Source organism: Silurus aristotelis (genome assembly GCF_946808225.1).
Source record: "Silurus aristotelis genome assembly, chromosome: 13".
Lineage (NCBI taxonomy): Eukaryota > Metazoa > Chordata > Actinopteri > Siluriformes > Siluridae > Silurus > Silurus aristotelis.
In genome coordinates, this window is record NC_139586.1 from 9,093,266 (window position 1) to 9,108,644 (window position 15,379).

Below are 15,379 nucleotides of genomic sequence, written 5' to 3' on the forward strand. Positions count from 1 at the left end.
TATTCAGAGAATCACTTGTTACTGTACACCTGTGACTAACTGTTAAAACCAAAAATAAAACCAGTATACAGTATACTGTCATTACTACTGACAGACTACCTTGCTTAGTCAAGAAATTGTTTATGGTCAATGTAATTAATAACAATTGAAATTGTTTATAAAAATTATATCACATTACCTTGGTACCCAGGACAGAATTTGAATAGTGAGAAGTTGCTTTTAGTTCTCTTTTTCCACCACACACTCATGGTGACATTTTATGGTTTGGGCTTCATTAGTTCGTCAGATTTATCTACACATACGGATCAATGTAATATTTTTTTTTTATCCAGCGTCTCGTATATTATTGTGTGAAAACTATAAATGATCAAATATCATTTGTCTGAAGCAGAGAGCTGCAAAAAGAATATAGGACACAAGATGAAAAAAGATGTCCTTTCGAAAGTGACATTGGATAGGGTGTTTTTTTTGTTTTTAAACAGTTTTTAGCTCATGCTGCATTATTTTGCAACTGGTGTGTCTGGTTTCAACAGGTGCATACAGACAAGTAGCGGGGAGGAGGAAGTCGTGTCGATCAAATGCAGAACAGGTTGGATGAGTTCAGGTGAGGCAGGAAGCAGTTTAGAATAACTTCTTGACTTCGGAGTAACAGAGAAGTGAATGTGTTCCCACATGGCAGGCTATTAGCTAACCTGCTCTCCTGTCAAAGGCACAGAAAGAAAGAAAGAAAGAGAGAGAGAGAGAGAGAGAAAGAGAGAGAGAGAGAGAGAGAGAGAGAGAGAGAGAGAGAGAGAGAGGACAGAACACACAAGGCTATCATCTCAACTTTTGAAGGTAAATGTTTCTTCGCTCGACTACTTGTGCAAAGTGCAACAGGCTTTTATTTCGATGCGGATATATGTCCCAGGCTCATGCAGAGCACCGTCTGTTTTAAAAGGCTTCAGCAGGGCAGCCTCCTGTGTGGTCCTAAATAACGTATATTAGGTTAGTCACAGGATGACACTACCCGAGGAGCAGCTGTTATTTCACTTTCGCAAAAGCGTAGTCGACTTGGAAGACACCGGTTTAAAACTATTGGCTGTTCAGAGCGTATATTTCAGCGAACTCTTGACATTTACTGATGTTTGCAAGTGCCTCGCAGATGTCAGTGTGTTTTGTCAATGCACCAAGTGTGCTTGCGGAGCATATTTCTGCAAACAACATGTGGCAGCAGACACCACCACGATAACAGAGGCAACTAGAAGGAATGTGTACGCCAACATATATAATCGCAATTTAAATGCAAATTAATTGAGTTTGCATATGTGTGTGTGTATGTGTGTGTGCACGAGAATGGGGAAGTTTGCAGTATGTGTGGTCATCAAAAAACTGGGAAGTGCATGCATAGCAGCCTGTTGTTGCCTGTTGTTAGCTCCAGGGAGAATAATATGTTTCTTAAAAAGCTGAAGTGTTCAGTATTCACTTCACCATGTGGAGGTGTGTGTACAAGAAGCTGTTATGTATGGCTTTACTCCGCTGGGTTGGCATTCCATATAAGTGGCTGATAAAGATTAAAAAATCCAGTCTGAAACACATTGGATATGTTAATGTTGAAATTTCTGTGATGTACTATATTCATTTATTTATTTTTCCACAGTTCAGCTAAGCAGTTTGTCGGATTGATGACATAGGAAGTAATCAAAGTGCATTGAACGTTACGGGTCAAAAGTACAACCCTGATCAGTTTCACAAAGTATAATAATGACTTATTTTACCTGACCTTCACAACGTCGGAAGATGTACTGCATACCTTTGCCTGTATTAGCCACCCTCCTGCCATTTATTCTTGAGGTTTTAGGCTTAGAATAGTTCGAAGACAAATCGTTTTAAGTAAATCCACCAATGTTGTTGTCATTATTAGTCACCTTCTTCATCGGGCAGCCATCTGAAACCATAGATATTGTCCTTTTTATAAGACATGTCAATGACATGAAAGGTGCTACATTCCTCCCAGGGTCTCAACAGACCTTTGCAGTTGAGCAAGTGTTTTAAGAACTAATAACTCATCCTTGGGTTTTTTTTATGTCAGAGTCTTATGACATACCACCACCCCCCGTCCTCGTATCATCTTTCTCACTCTCATTCTCACTTGTTCATCTGGTCGTTTTGAAACATGAGTGTACAAAAGGAAACTAAGGCCCATCGCTGTTGTCTGATATCACAGCCCTGGTGGGCCACCCTTTCTTATCTGCCCTCGGAGCATTGTTCATTATCAACATTGATAAGCTTGGCTCTTTGCGCCTCCAGATCCAAAAGGCAAATGGAAACCTTGGTGTATAACATTTTCGGTGAATCTGCTATTCCCTGTCAATCACACACACAACAACTTGGGCCTTAATGTGGACTGTTTGTGACTGGGAAGCAAGAGGTACTGTTTTTAAAGGATTTTATGATTTATACAACTTCTGAGCTCAATATATTGCCTCTTTGTAAACTCTATGTGAAAGATTTTAACATTCTTATATTATGTTGCTGCTGTTGAAATTCTCTCTGGTTTCAATCATGCTACTTGTGCCTTATTACTTCCAATGATTTTCATTAAATGTCACATTTTCATTTTGCATTCATAAACTGGCCTCTTATCAGATCCATGCATTGCATCATCAAGCATCGGCTGCATCTGGGCTTTTTGAGTTACCACTCAATGTAAAGGTGGTTACTGTTTCCAAAGTTGTTGCTACAACACACACTTTTCTTTGTATTGTTCCCAATCCCAAACTTTTGCACCCAAAGCGCTTCAGTGGTCAATTAAGTATATGAAGAGCCCTGGCAAACTGGATTTGACGGAACGTTTAAAGATGAACAAAACAGTTATATCTCATCTGTTGGTAAGATAATTAAAAGTGCTAATCATTAGTCGTAAAGTTTAGACTTATGGGACAAAGCTAAAAACTGCCCATTTTCATATAACAATGTTAACATCTTTAAAGGTTAAGAAACAAAGGGGAACTTGTCATTCAGTCATTATTTGCTTATCTGGAAGATTGCAAGCGAGGAATATTAAGCAACTGCACCCTTATTTAAATTTTAGTTGAATACTGCTGGTTCATGGATAGTATTTGCCTGACACGAAGGAGAAAAAAATGTCCACATTTTTCTCCCTTCCTTGTTTATGAATAGAAAAAGCCCTTACCTGGTGCTTAATGCTTAATTTGTCAAGCTTGTGATGGAGTTTGTTGACAGGTATAAAAAAAAAAAAAAAAAAAAAAAAAAAAGGGTTTGAGAAGATTTAATACTAGGAAGCAAATAAACAATTAAGCAGCATGGTTATGATCACCAAAGCAATCTTAACCAATTGTCCTGCTCTTTTTTCCGCAAATTATGCTAAATGTACAGGAATACATGTAATAGGTCTTTTCTTAAATGAAGTGATGTTTGCTTGTGTTCGGTGTCTAATTTAAGGTCAAGAACTTGATGACTTTGGCCTATATTTTGTCAATTATACCCTTTCTCCATTTTTTGCTCTCTTTTTCTGTCTGTCAGACCGAACGTAGTAATTACAAAGTAGAGAAGCGTTTTTTTTAGCAGCACTTTATTTTAAAAATATATTTTCACTAGCAGTCATCAGTTTACCTGGTCCTTTCAACTATTTCAACATTCTCAACTTATTCAGGGTCACTTGACACACAAGTTTACTTCACATGTCATTGGCACACTTTATTAAAGTCTCATATAAAAAGAAAACCCGCCATGCATTTCACCTTAACACGTTTCAAACAAAGAAAAAGACACTGTATATAGAGCAATTGTATTTGTCTGGATGTTAAAATGCAGGCGATAGGAGTCAGTTGTGGCCTCCATCTGCTGTAGTTCGCCTGTAGGTTTATGAGTTTATGAGGTAGGATTCCAGTACCTGCTATGAAATGCTTGATTGCTAATAGAGATGGGATGGGGTGGAAGGTGTTGGTTGTCAGAGTGAGGTCCAAGGATTTTGGCTAAAGAAGCAGTATCTTATGGAGAGGAATATAAATGGAAAGCCTGAACTTATAACTCATTATTAGAGAACTTGCTCTTGCTGTGAAATAAAAAGGGAAATTACAATGAAGTAATTATCATCATGAGTTCGACTTTTATAATAATGGTCCAAGATCCAGTTCTGCAATAATTATGAGGTATTTTAGGAAGATAGGTAGAATTGTCTGAGCAAATTGACTTTTTTATGCAGGCTGGGAAAGCATAAAGACACTGTAGTATGGATTCCCTATAGCTAGATGCTCAGACATAAATAACTTAGTTAAGATTCCTACTTCGAATGTGTCTTGGGTCTTTTACTGATGTTAAAAGCAAGTAAATTAATAAAATAAAAAACAAATGCTGCATTTTTTGGCATTTTGAATGGCCAGTTCATGAATATTTTTCCTCCACTCAAAGGATGTTTTTATCAAGGCCAATTTGGTCAGCCCTATGCATTTTTCATGGGTTATCATATATCTCAGAAAAAAGCAGAGGCCATCAGCTATTGTATGCATAATACAAAAGGATTTGACTTAATTTACCCAGTTGCCAGAAGGGAAAAATGTCCAACAATTTTAAAACTCCTGTGAGCTTGTTAAAGTATGATATAATGAAACTAAACTGAAACCTAGGGACTCAAGTATGGTTCTAAACACACAACCATTCATTCATTCATTTTCTCCTGCTTATCCATAATCCGGGTCGCGGGGGCAGCAGTCTAAACAGGCCCCCGCCTTCGACTGCTGCCCAATCCTCACAGCACCGTCCCTTACGGTCCCTCCTGCAGGTGGTGAGCCCACTGGAAGGCGGCCCCATGTCACGGACCTTGATATTTCCCTCGTAAGGGACCACCGGAGCATAGAGAGTTAAGGGTCTTGCTTAAGGGCCCAAGAGTGGCAGCCTGGCGATACCGGGGCTTGAACCCCAGACCTCCCGATTGGCAACCCAGCGCCTTAACCACTGGAGCCACCACTACCCCCTATAAATGTTTAACAAGATTGTTTTATAATAATATTGGCTTGCAGACATTGTTTTGTCTTCGTGTTACCTTTATAGAAAACTATTTATTTCTCTAACCACATTTTAAGCTGTGATATACAGTAACCTATTCTAAGAAAAAAAATAATAAAAAAAGAATTAGAATTAATTTTTTGAAGTTTTTGATAGGCAGTACACACTTCTGGTAGTTTTTTTGGAAAAAGTCCTCTGCTAAATATTGTAAACATAAATGCATTATTCAGTACTGTGAATTAGCAGGAACTACAGTTTGACTAAGTGAAATGGAAGTTAGTAATGAGTTCTTCGAGTTTACGATGTTAAAACTAAGCATTTGTGACATGTCATACAAGTCTAGTTTTTTCACTTTTTTGCTATTAAATAGGGCATAAAAACCCATTATAACTGTCAACTCTGACACAAAGAAGCCATCTGACTGAATGATGACCAAACAAGAGACTTTTTCTTGTAAACTAAAACTAATTCAGAATTATAGAGAGCATGTTGTAGCTTTCCAGATCCTGTTGCTAAACAACATGATGCTAAATCTCCCTTTTTATTTAACATTTAAACAATGTAAAAATAGATTAAGATGCACAGTAGGTGTGTATACACTATGTATGTATGTGTATATATATCTATGTATGTATGTGTATATTATAAGTTTTTATATATAGCAACGTATATGTAATCATACAGTATGCAATTATATCTGCTCTCAATGGTTATATGCAAAAATTAAATTTTCCATTCACATGAACTTCGAGTCCAAAATGTGTTCGAGCAGGACAATGCCCCTGAGCATAAATTGAGCTCCATGAAAATCTTGAGTGGCCTGCTATACAGTTCAAGGTAATTTATCACTTTTCACAGTGGACATTGTCTCAAAGCAGCTTTACAGAATGTATAAATTCTAGAACAAAATTTATAAATATAAGGAAATTATGTAATTATCCCAGATGAGCAAACCTGGGGTGACTGTTGCCAGGAAAAACTCATATTAATATAGCAGCAAAAAGGCCTAAATCTAGAAAACAATGCATGGTAGGCTGTCCACATACTTGTAGCTTTATTGTATTTATGCTCTTAAATGGTATGACGAAGAAACCTTGAGAGGAACCAGACTCAATAGGGAAACCCATCCTCATTTGGTATCAAGAGTGTGAATATAAATCATAAATCATAAACAGATCTTAACCCAAATAAACACCTTTGAGATGTGTTTGAATGCTTACTTCAACTACACCTCACTATATATCAGTACCTAATTTTGCTAACATCCTTGTGGTTGAATGAGCACAAATTTTTACAAACACAATCCAAAATCCAGTGGTACATCATCTCAGAAGAGTGAGGGTTATTATTACAGCAAATAGGGGCTATATGTGGAATGGGATGCTAATAAAGCACATACAAATCTTTTGGTCAGGTGTCCACAAACCTATATTATAAACCTATTATATTTTCCATATAATGTTGCAAGTAATTAAATAAAGAAAGAATAAAATTTATTTTATTTATTTATTTACATATATTAAATAAAATATATTTTTTTTAAGTGCAACTTGTAAGTGCAAACATACTTGGCAATAAAGCTCTTTCTGATTCTGATTGTAAAACATACTGTAAATGAGTAAGCTTACGTATAAGTAAGTATATAAGTAAGATTGTAAGTACATAAGATGTATACTTGAGTTTTGTTCAAAGTCTACAAATGGGCAGCTTTTTATATCAAATATGTGATATGAAACATAACACACCCGCCTATTGTAGAATAGATCTAGCCATTATTTCCTGAGATTGAGCAGTGCATGTGAAAGGACCGGGTCAAGCTTTTAAACACCAAAATCTGATTGAGTCTAAAAGCTGATGTTAATAATTCAAACTTGAATTCGTGGATCGTGTCCATTTGTGCCATGAAATAGCACTCTAGCATTTATCACCTTTTCACCAAAATAGGTTGAATATGAAAGAGTGGAAGAGTTGAATGAGAGGCTGTGTGCTTGGTTCTCTTTCTAGCTTGTGTAAAAACCGAACCATGAGATCAGTAAAGAGTACTGGCCTTGGCACTGATAAATGAAGGGGGCCATTTTAGGCATTTCTGTGCTTCATCTAGATTGAATCAACTCAATGGAACTGTAAGTTTACACTGCTCAATTTTCTCTTTCTTTATACTGTCTGTGCTGTAATATATTTCTACCCATCATTCTTGAAGGACATTAAGGAAAAAGCTAAATTGAACAAGTCTGCATTTTTCCCAGGAGAGTATTGGCACATACGAGTCTTTTCCATATTGTTTAAAATAAGAGGACAATGCCTTGCAGCACTGACTGTCCCTGCACACCGCTGCCACCCTAAAAAAAAAAAATGGCGTACAATATATACATAGTTGAGGCAGCAGTGGATACTGCTGTTTAGATTTCTTGGCTAACCTAAGCATTTTTCTAGTAAATTTTTTTTTTTTTTTTTTTTTTTTTTTTCTGTTTCTCACTGGGCCTTTCTTTTTCATTTTGGGCATTTGTCTAGTTGACTCTTTGGCATCTCTGTCTTCTGTATTTTAGTTGGTTGTTTGTTGAATGTTGTCTGCAGTCTTGATGTCCTTTTGCCTTCTATTTCAGCATTGTGTATGTGCACATTTGGTGTGCCGCTTTAATTACCAATGGCAACCTGGTGAAAACCAGTGTCAAAAAAAAAAAAAAAATGGGGGGGAAATGAATAAATTATAAAAAAGGAAACAAACAGTGTCCATTCAAATCAACTCCCCAGTGCGGTGACATTTTGGAATCTCTAATAAATTCACGAGCATCCCGCTTGTGAGATCACTGCAGACCCAGGGTTAAACTTGATCTTTTCATTTTTAAATTGCACCCTGGGCTATTTGTCATTTTTGAACATTAAGGGTAAAATAAGAATCGTTTGGGAGAACTGTGCCTGCATGATCAGCATATCTGGTTGCTTGCAGTTGGGCCAAGGAGACTAGGAGTGAAGGTGGAGGTCTAATCTTCTTTCTCCAACATCATCTGTCTGTTTTTCAAAAGTCAAATAGATATGCGGGCCCTGTCACTTGTAGACTACCACATGTCAAGGCGCTAGTTTCTAGATATACCTCGCGATACGCTAGACTGCGTTTTCAGGATGAGTAAGCTAATTGCAGTTGTCACAGGAGACGAACGACAAGGTTTATGAGACTCTGGAAAAGGGATAGCGCCTCAGTGAGGGCATTTTTACAAAGAGCTTCTTGTTTTGTTTTTTCCTTCATCTCCTATTTCTGCTGATCGATTAAAGCATGATGTTGCTGATCCTGCAGGTTTAACACTAGATAATAGACTAGATAGTGAGCCAGAAAATTGTTCACACTTCTTTTTATTCCTGCGTTTTGGCATCTGTTTAACAAATTCGAGTGCACAACACCCAGAGAACAGAGCAATGTTGTTGTTTTTTTATGTTTGTGAATATATATGTATATATATATATATATATATATATATATATATATATATATATATATATATATATATTCCATAATGACAACATGAAAGAAGTTTGCCATTCAATATTGAGTCCAGGTGCATTCAGTTTCCACTGATCATCTTTAAAATGTTTCGACAACTTGATTGGAGTCCACCTGTGGTAAATTTATTTGATTGGACATTATTTGGAAACAGAGACAGGATTCTATCGAGGCATAGATCTGGAGAAGGATACAGAAAAATTACCAAAAGAGGTAACCAAGAACCCGATGGTCACTCCGAAAAAGTTACTGTGTTTCTCTGTGAAGAAAGGAGAACCTTCCAGAACAACCATCTCTGCAGCACTCCACCAATCAGGCCTGTATGGTAGAGTGGCCAAACGGAAGCCACGCTTTAGTAAAAGCCACATGACAGCCCACCTGGAGTTTGTCAAAAAGCACCTAATGGACCCTCAAACCATTAGAAACAAATTAAATTCTGCCTATATGCCAAGCATCATGTCTGGAGGAAACCAAGCAACGCTCATCACATGGCCTATACTTTCCTTACAGTGAAACATGGTGGTGGCAGCATCATGTTTTGAGGATGTTTTTCAGCGACAGGAACCAGGAGTCAACCTAGATGAAAACCTTGTCCAGAGAGCTCTAGAATTTAGAATGGGGTGATGGTTCATCCTTCGACAGGACAATGACCCTAAGTACACAGCCAAGATATCAGAGAAGTGGCTACAAAACAACTCTGTGAATGTCCTTGAGTGGCCCAGCTAGAGCCCAGACTTGAACCTAATTAAACATCTCTGGATGTTCAAAATCCATCCTGATGAAACTTGAGAGGTTCTGCAAAGAAGAATGGGAGAAACTGCCCAGAAATAGGTGTGCCAAGCTTGTAGCATCATACTAAAGAAGACTATAATTGCTGCCTCAACCTTAGCTGGCTGAAAACTTGCAGCAAATGTTTTTAAAGGATTTTCTTCCTTTAAATATGTGAGCTTTTGAGAAGTACTATTTATACAGAGTCTCAATTCCTTTTTTACAATACAATTAGCCGGTCTTGTATATAATTAGTTGTGTTAGACCTTTATTTAATCCTCTAAAATTATATGATGTTAACACAAATCTTGACAATTTGCACACAACTACTAATATAAGTTGTTTATATTTATTCATGTATTAGTTTATTTACCCTGGATCCGGATTCTACTGAGTTTAATGAAATGAATTAAACAATTAATTTTTTCAGCAACTTTTCAAGCAAGACAGAAGCAGATACAAGTGCAGATAATTTATTTCTAACGATTATTTCTGAGTATTACTACTGTATCATTTGAAGTTAAAATAAAAATAAAATAAAATAAACACACTGGCACAAAAACATATTTACATTATACTAAATACATGGACTGAAATACTAAATAACCAAGATGACCATGAACAGAACCTGAACATGGGTAAAGACAGAAAACATAAAAACACAATCAAAAGACAAAATAATGGTGCATTTTAACATAATTGCTAATATTCAGTAAAATGTGAAACAGGTGAAACAAATAAGTAAATAAAAAGTTTCTATTAAAAAATGTAGTTTGTTCTAGTAGGTGTAATCCTGAGCCTATGGAGAATTCCTGGTACTTATCTTATCTTGCAGTGTCTTTAAACCAGCCCTACTGTAAAAATTAACAGGGGGAAAAAAGACAATGCTAATTCCTCTGTCCTGAAGACTTTCCAGTGAAGAAATGTCCAAAATGTTCCTGCTGGCTGGGTGCATTCCAATGACACACCAGAACAACTAATCTATTTGCTATGAAATAGTCTACATGAATTCTTTTTGACAGACTCCAAGATTTATGAGAGTACTCTCATGTCATTGTGGTGTAATTGGTTCCAGTGATTGTGTTTAACCCCTCATGATATGCTATTGTATCATATCTTATTGGCAGTCATATCGAATTTCTTATGGTCTACAAGACATATACCAAGTACATTAATATGGTACATGCGACCTCATTCATTGGAAAGAGACCTTATTTCTGCAGAGAGGTTTCTTGACTGCTGCATTTAAAGCTTCATATCTTCTTCTCACATCTAAGGAGATGATGGACTTGACAGGTCCCAGGTGAGCCCCATAACCCTTGACCAAAAGATTTAGGCGGCTGTTAGGTGATCCTCTATTTGGACCAATCTATAAGGATTTTTCCACAAGACCACATTTCTAAGTTACAAAAAAGGACAGGAAAAAAAAATCACACAATGGTACCATCCATTCAAAATGATTGACAACCATGGATCGTAAAATATGTATCACAGCCCTCCACCCACATCCTGTTTTGGAAAAGGGGAACCTAGAAAAGTGCCGGTCTTATCTCAGCTCAACACCTGTGCATGGCCTACTTTGGTATTCAAGAGTTCACACATAAATATGTGAAAATGCTTTTTTTGTTGTGCTCTTAGGGCCGTTGCAGACTTTAGATACAAACCGTTTGTGACATTGTACTGCACTTTTTACCATTCTCCTCTTTTCTGCTCAAAGATGACTTCTTATCTGCCACACTTTTTACTTATATTTTATGCGGCGCTTGACCGTCGTTTGGCATGTTAATTGTTTGGTGCTAGCACGCCAGATTAAAGGGTTGTGTCGCATCGCATCCTAATAAACGCTGGATTGAAAGCGTTTCATAGTGGTCTCTGATAAAAAGACAAATTACAGATTTATGTATTGAATTTGACCTTTTTATTAACTATTAAATTGGATCATTCATTTATTAGTCTGATAACCTTTGACTGTGCAAAGATCTTTGAGGTCTTTCTCACAAAATGTGTTTGCTATACAAAGGTCACAATTAAAGGTATTTTAACACTTGCATTCTGTTCCTGGACAAATTGAGTACATTTTATGAAGGGCTAAAGTATAGATGTACAAACCATAACCCTAGCAATCTTGAAATGAGTTGTCCAGGTTTGGCTTCCACTAACCCAAGCTGTGACTCTCATTTCAGGTGAAGTGATTGGCTCCTGTTGTAACTTTCCTGTTTCATGTTTTCTGCTTGATTGTTATGGTCACTTCGTAATATTGAATGCTTTATTTATACTGTATATGAAACCAATATGATTGGTTAGCACTATAATATACGATTGAAGCACTATAATTAGTCCACTTTTGTGCTTTGAGCACTTGCATTGATAGAAACACAAAAATGCACAGGTTGAGCCTGCAAGCCAGAAATCCTCTTATATGAGAATTTCTCCTTGTTTGCTAGTATTTCTGCATGATGACATATCATCACCCTAAAAGCACTGCTCTTCCAAGTTTGAGTGCTGGTATTGGAAAAAAAAATCCACAGTTCAAAAAAAGATTTTTTTTTCTATATGACAGCAAACTTGTGATTACAAGCCCTTTCTTCTTACAATCACCAGAATCAATCCTAGTTTTGGACTTTATTTAGGCCAATTGAAAAATGCTACAAAATCCAAAGTAGACCGTTTGCAGTGTACACTAGACTCTATTACAGAACACTGACTGCTATCAGATAAGCCGACTTCAATCTTGAATACAAATATTGAGCAGTGTCATTTTTGTGGATATATAACTTTCTTTTTCTTTTTCTGTTTAAAATCCCCCCCGGGTTTTAGGTTTCTTCTGTATACAAACTTTACAAAATGATTTAATTTATTTTTTTTGTTTTACTCCTGGTGGTTTTAATGGCAGTTCAGTTAAAGCATGCACAGAATTTGGGACTAGATCACTAGATGCTGGTTTGGCCCCAGTATCTGCTGTAATCTGTTGTTCCCTTCCCTTGGATCAATGTGGTTATTGTGTCTAGTCATTAATATATAAAGCTAAGTAAATATTGCAGTGCATGTGCAGTGTTGCTGTTGTGCCAAAGCTAATAATTAATATAAAAAATAAATTAATTAATAAGAGATAGAGAGAAGTTAAGTTTGTTGTGTTTAATTTCCTGCAACCTTTTAAATGCATGTATATTACCCAAGTGTGTTTGGTGACATTTGGAAATGTAGAAAATTTTTACAGCATTGAATGTTTTTTCTCCCTTCAGTGTTATATTTTTTTATGTGGTTTGTGTCTCTGCATCCTAAGTGTCACTATATAGATATACCAGCAACTTTTTTAGACCTGTTACTGGCATGTTATCTCATCATTAACTTTATAAACTCTAGTCTGTCCTTTCTCACCCATTTTTCCCTCCATCCCTTGTCAAGCCATCTTGAGCTGTTTTTGTGCCATACTAACTGACTGGCACAGACATAAAGTCTAATCTGAATTTTGTTCTTTTGTGTGTTTGGGAGTTTAATAAGCTCCAACTACCCAATGCTCTTCTTACACCCCCCCCCCCAACCCCCCACGCTCTCTTTCATTCTGTCAGTGTTCTGATAGACATTGTGTCCGCCCACGGCTCTGCCAAGAGTGACATGCACACACACTCTGGCCTTTCTTGAGTTTGTGGGCTTTTTTTTCTGTTAACAGTTTTATGTTCTGACCCATTCTGGCCCCAACACTTCTGGCAAACACATAGGGTTACAAATCTGAACCTAGTTTGGCAGCTTCTGTTTCATGGGCTTTTAACTTCCAAAATGTCTCATGTAAAAAAAAAAAAAAGGATTTTATTACTTTCATAAGGGGAAGTGGCATAAAACGGCTACCTGCTGGGAAATGCTTATAGTTCAGATCAAATAAATGGCTTAATGGCTAAAATATATAGCTGGAGCACAAATAGCCAGCATGGCATAATGGTGGTCATGCTGTCAAGAGCCAATTTGATGGGAACGCCTGTACCTATGCTCATGCATGCATTAAGCCAATCAACCAATCATTCTGCAGCAGCGAAATGCATAAAATAGTACAGACCAAGATCAAGAGCTTTAGATAATGTACACATCAAACAGCAGAATAGGTGGGAAAAAATGTGAACTGAGCAACTTTTACTGTTGCAGTTCTGCTGGTTAAATTATTTCAGAAACTGCTGACCACCAGAGATTTTCACACACAACTGCTCTAAAGTTTACAAGGATGTAAATAACAAAAAAACATCCAGTGGACAGGAGTTCTGTGTGCTGAAACACCTTGCTAATGAGAAAAAGCTCAAAAGTGAATGGACAGTCTGGTTTGAACTGACAAGAAGTATGCGGTAGCCCAAATCACTTCTTGTTATTACTGTGGTAAACAACGAAAAAAATTACATCAGAGCTCACAGAATGTTGAAACCCATGAGACGGACATGCTTCAACAGCTCAATATCATATTAGATTCCACTTCTGTCAGACAGGAACAGGAATCTTAGATGAGATTTACCAACCCTATTTGCCATTCACCCCTAGTTGCCATCCATTCTGCTTATGGTTTTATTATAAATATGTATGTTGGCTGTGCAAGTTTTAATGGAAGTACAAAAGCATGATTAGACTTTTAATGAAGCAATGACTTGGAGAGGATATACAGTAAATAAACAAACTAATATTAAGAACTTACACAAAATAGGTTACCACAACAGGACAACAAGGCAAAGACAAGGCAGAGGTGAAGACAAGAAAAGAACAAAAACCAATACAAATACCTGTAAATTATATCCATTGCCATGGAACCGCAATGCAGAGGGAAGCAATTGTGACAGAAAGACACTATTTTTCATGCCATACATTTAAAAGGTTATTTAAAATGTTTAGTGGAAAGAAAGAATCATTCTGTTTGCGTTTGCGGTAGCTTGGCAGGCGTACATAGTGTCTTCCTTTTTAGATGTTTTCTTGACACCAGAAAATAGGCATATCAAGCTCCAATAAGCCTGGTTTATGACAGTGAGTGTTATGAGTGGGGTTATTTTATGATAATGCTGCTGTTTTGGTGATTTTCAGGAGACAAGATGTGTGCCGCTTTTGGATGCATCTGCCTCCTTTCCTTACTCTCGGCTGCTGCATATTTTCTTGAAAGTAGTTATTCATTTTGTGGTAAAACTTCTATTTTTGCCAGAGGAAAAGAAAAAAAAAGGTGAAAGAACCAAATTTGTTTAGTTGTTTTTATGATTGTTCAGATTAACTCCTTGTTTTGCTCTTAAACATTTTTTTGAGTGGACTTGTTGAGTAACTAACTTTTGTGTCTGAATGCCTACAGTTTTGGTCAAGTGTGAAATGAAACTTTTTTCTTCGAGTAGGATAGAGATTAGTGTACTTGACATTTGTTTTGCTAATGATTTGCTTACTAACGGCCTACAGCTATTTAGTATGTGTATTGGGGAGCCATTTATTGATATACCGCTGGTATATTGGGACTGCTGGATGAAGTGACAATATAGACCAGATACTCCGGTCCTCTTTCACTGCTCTTTCATCAGATTTAGAAGTAGTACCCAACGGACCTACATTACAGATTTGACTCCAGCCACAGTTGCACTTGTAAGCAGCTCAAAACACATTCTGCTTCCACAATAAGCGACTGTGAGTGATTAAAGTAGCTGGCAGTGGGATGCGATATGCCCTGGGAAAGCATTAATCTTGCAGGTTCCTGGCCTCTCCCTAAAGAGACATGATCAAAGTGCAGTGCTGGGGCTCAAGGACAGCGGAGGACTTTGGGGAAAAAAACAAAGGGCTGAAAGTGGGAGCTAGGAGCAGACGAAGAGTTCAGATACCAGCTTGTTTCAACAAAATGTCAGAACTGTAAAAAAGGTTTCATAACCCATCAATCATGTGTGGCCGTCACTCTTGAAATAGTCAGGAGGTGATGGAAATTAGACTCTCTGGTGAACTGTGGAGGTAATTACTGGAGCTTGGCTTAGGTGGCTTTTTGGGAACCAGAAAGCAGGGGAAGTTACATCAAGCAGAATCTTGCCATGGCAGGTGTGTATGGAGTGCAAATTCAAAATAAAAATAGCTTCATTATGTGACATCGAACAGCTTGGGTATTTGTTTGTATGAGTA

At 37.2% G+C, this 15,379-nt stretch overlaps 1 protein-coding gene across 7 annotated transcripts in view; it reads left to right on the plus strand.

The window, feature by feature from the left end:
* The first annotated feature begins 588 nt into the window (after nt 1-588).
* The window catches only part of naaladl2 (N-acetylated alpha-linked acidic dipeptidase like 2), a 318,477-nt gene continuing 303,686 nt past the window's right edge, over nt 589-15,379 (plus strand). For 5 of the 7 annotated variants that reach the window (XR_014536332.1, XR_014536333.1, XM_083558491.1 and 2 more), the window contains exon 1: nt 589-834. The gene's annotated coding sequence lies outside the window, so the exon portion shown is untranslated. The remainder of the gene's footprint in view (nt 835-15,379) is intronic. The other 2 variants (XM_083558493.1, XM_083558494.1) reach the window with 2 other exon arrangements.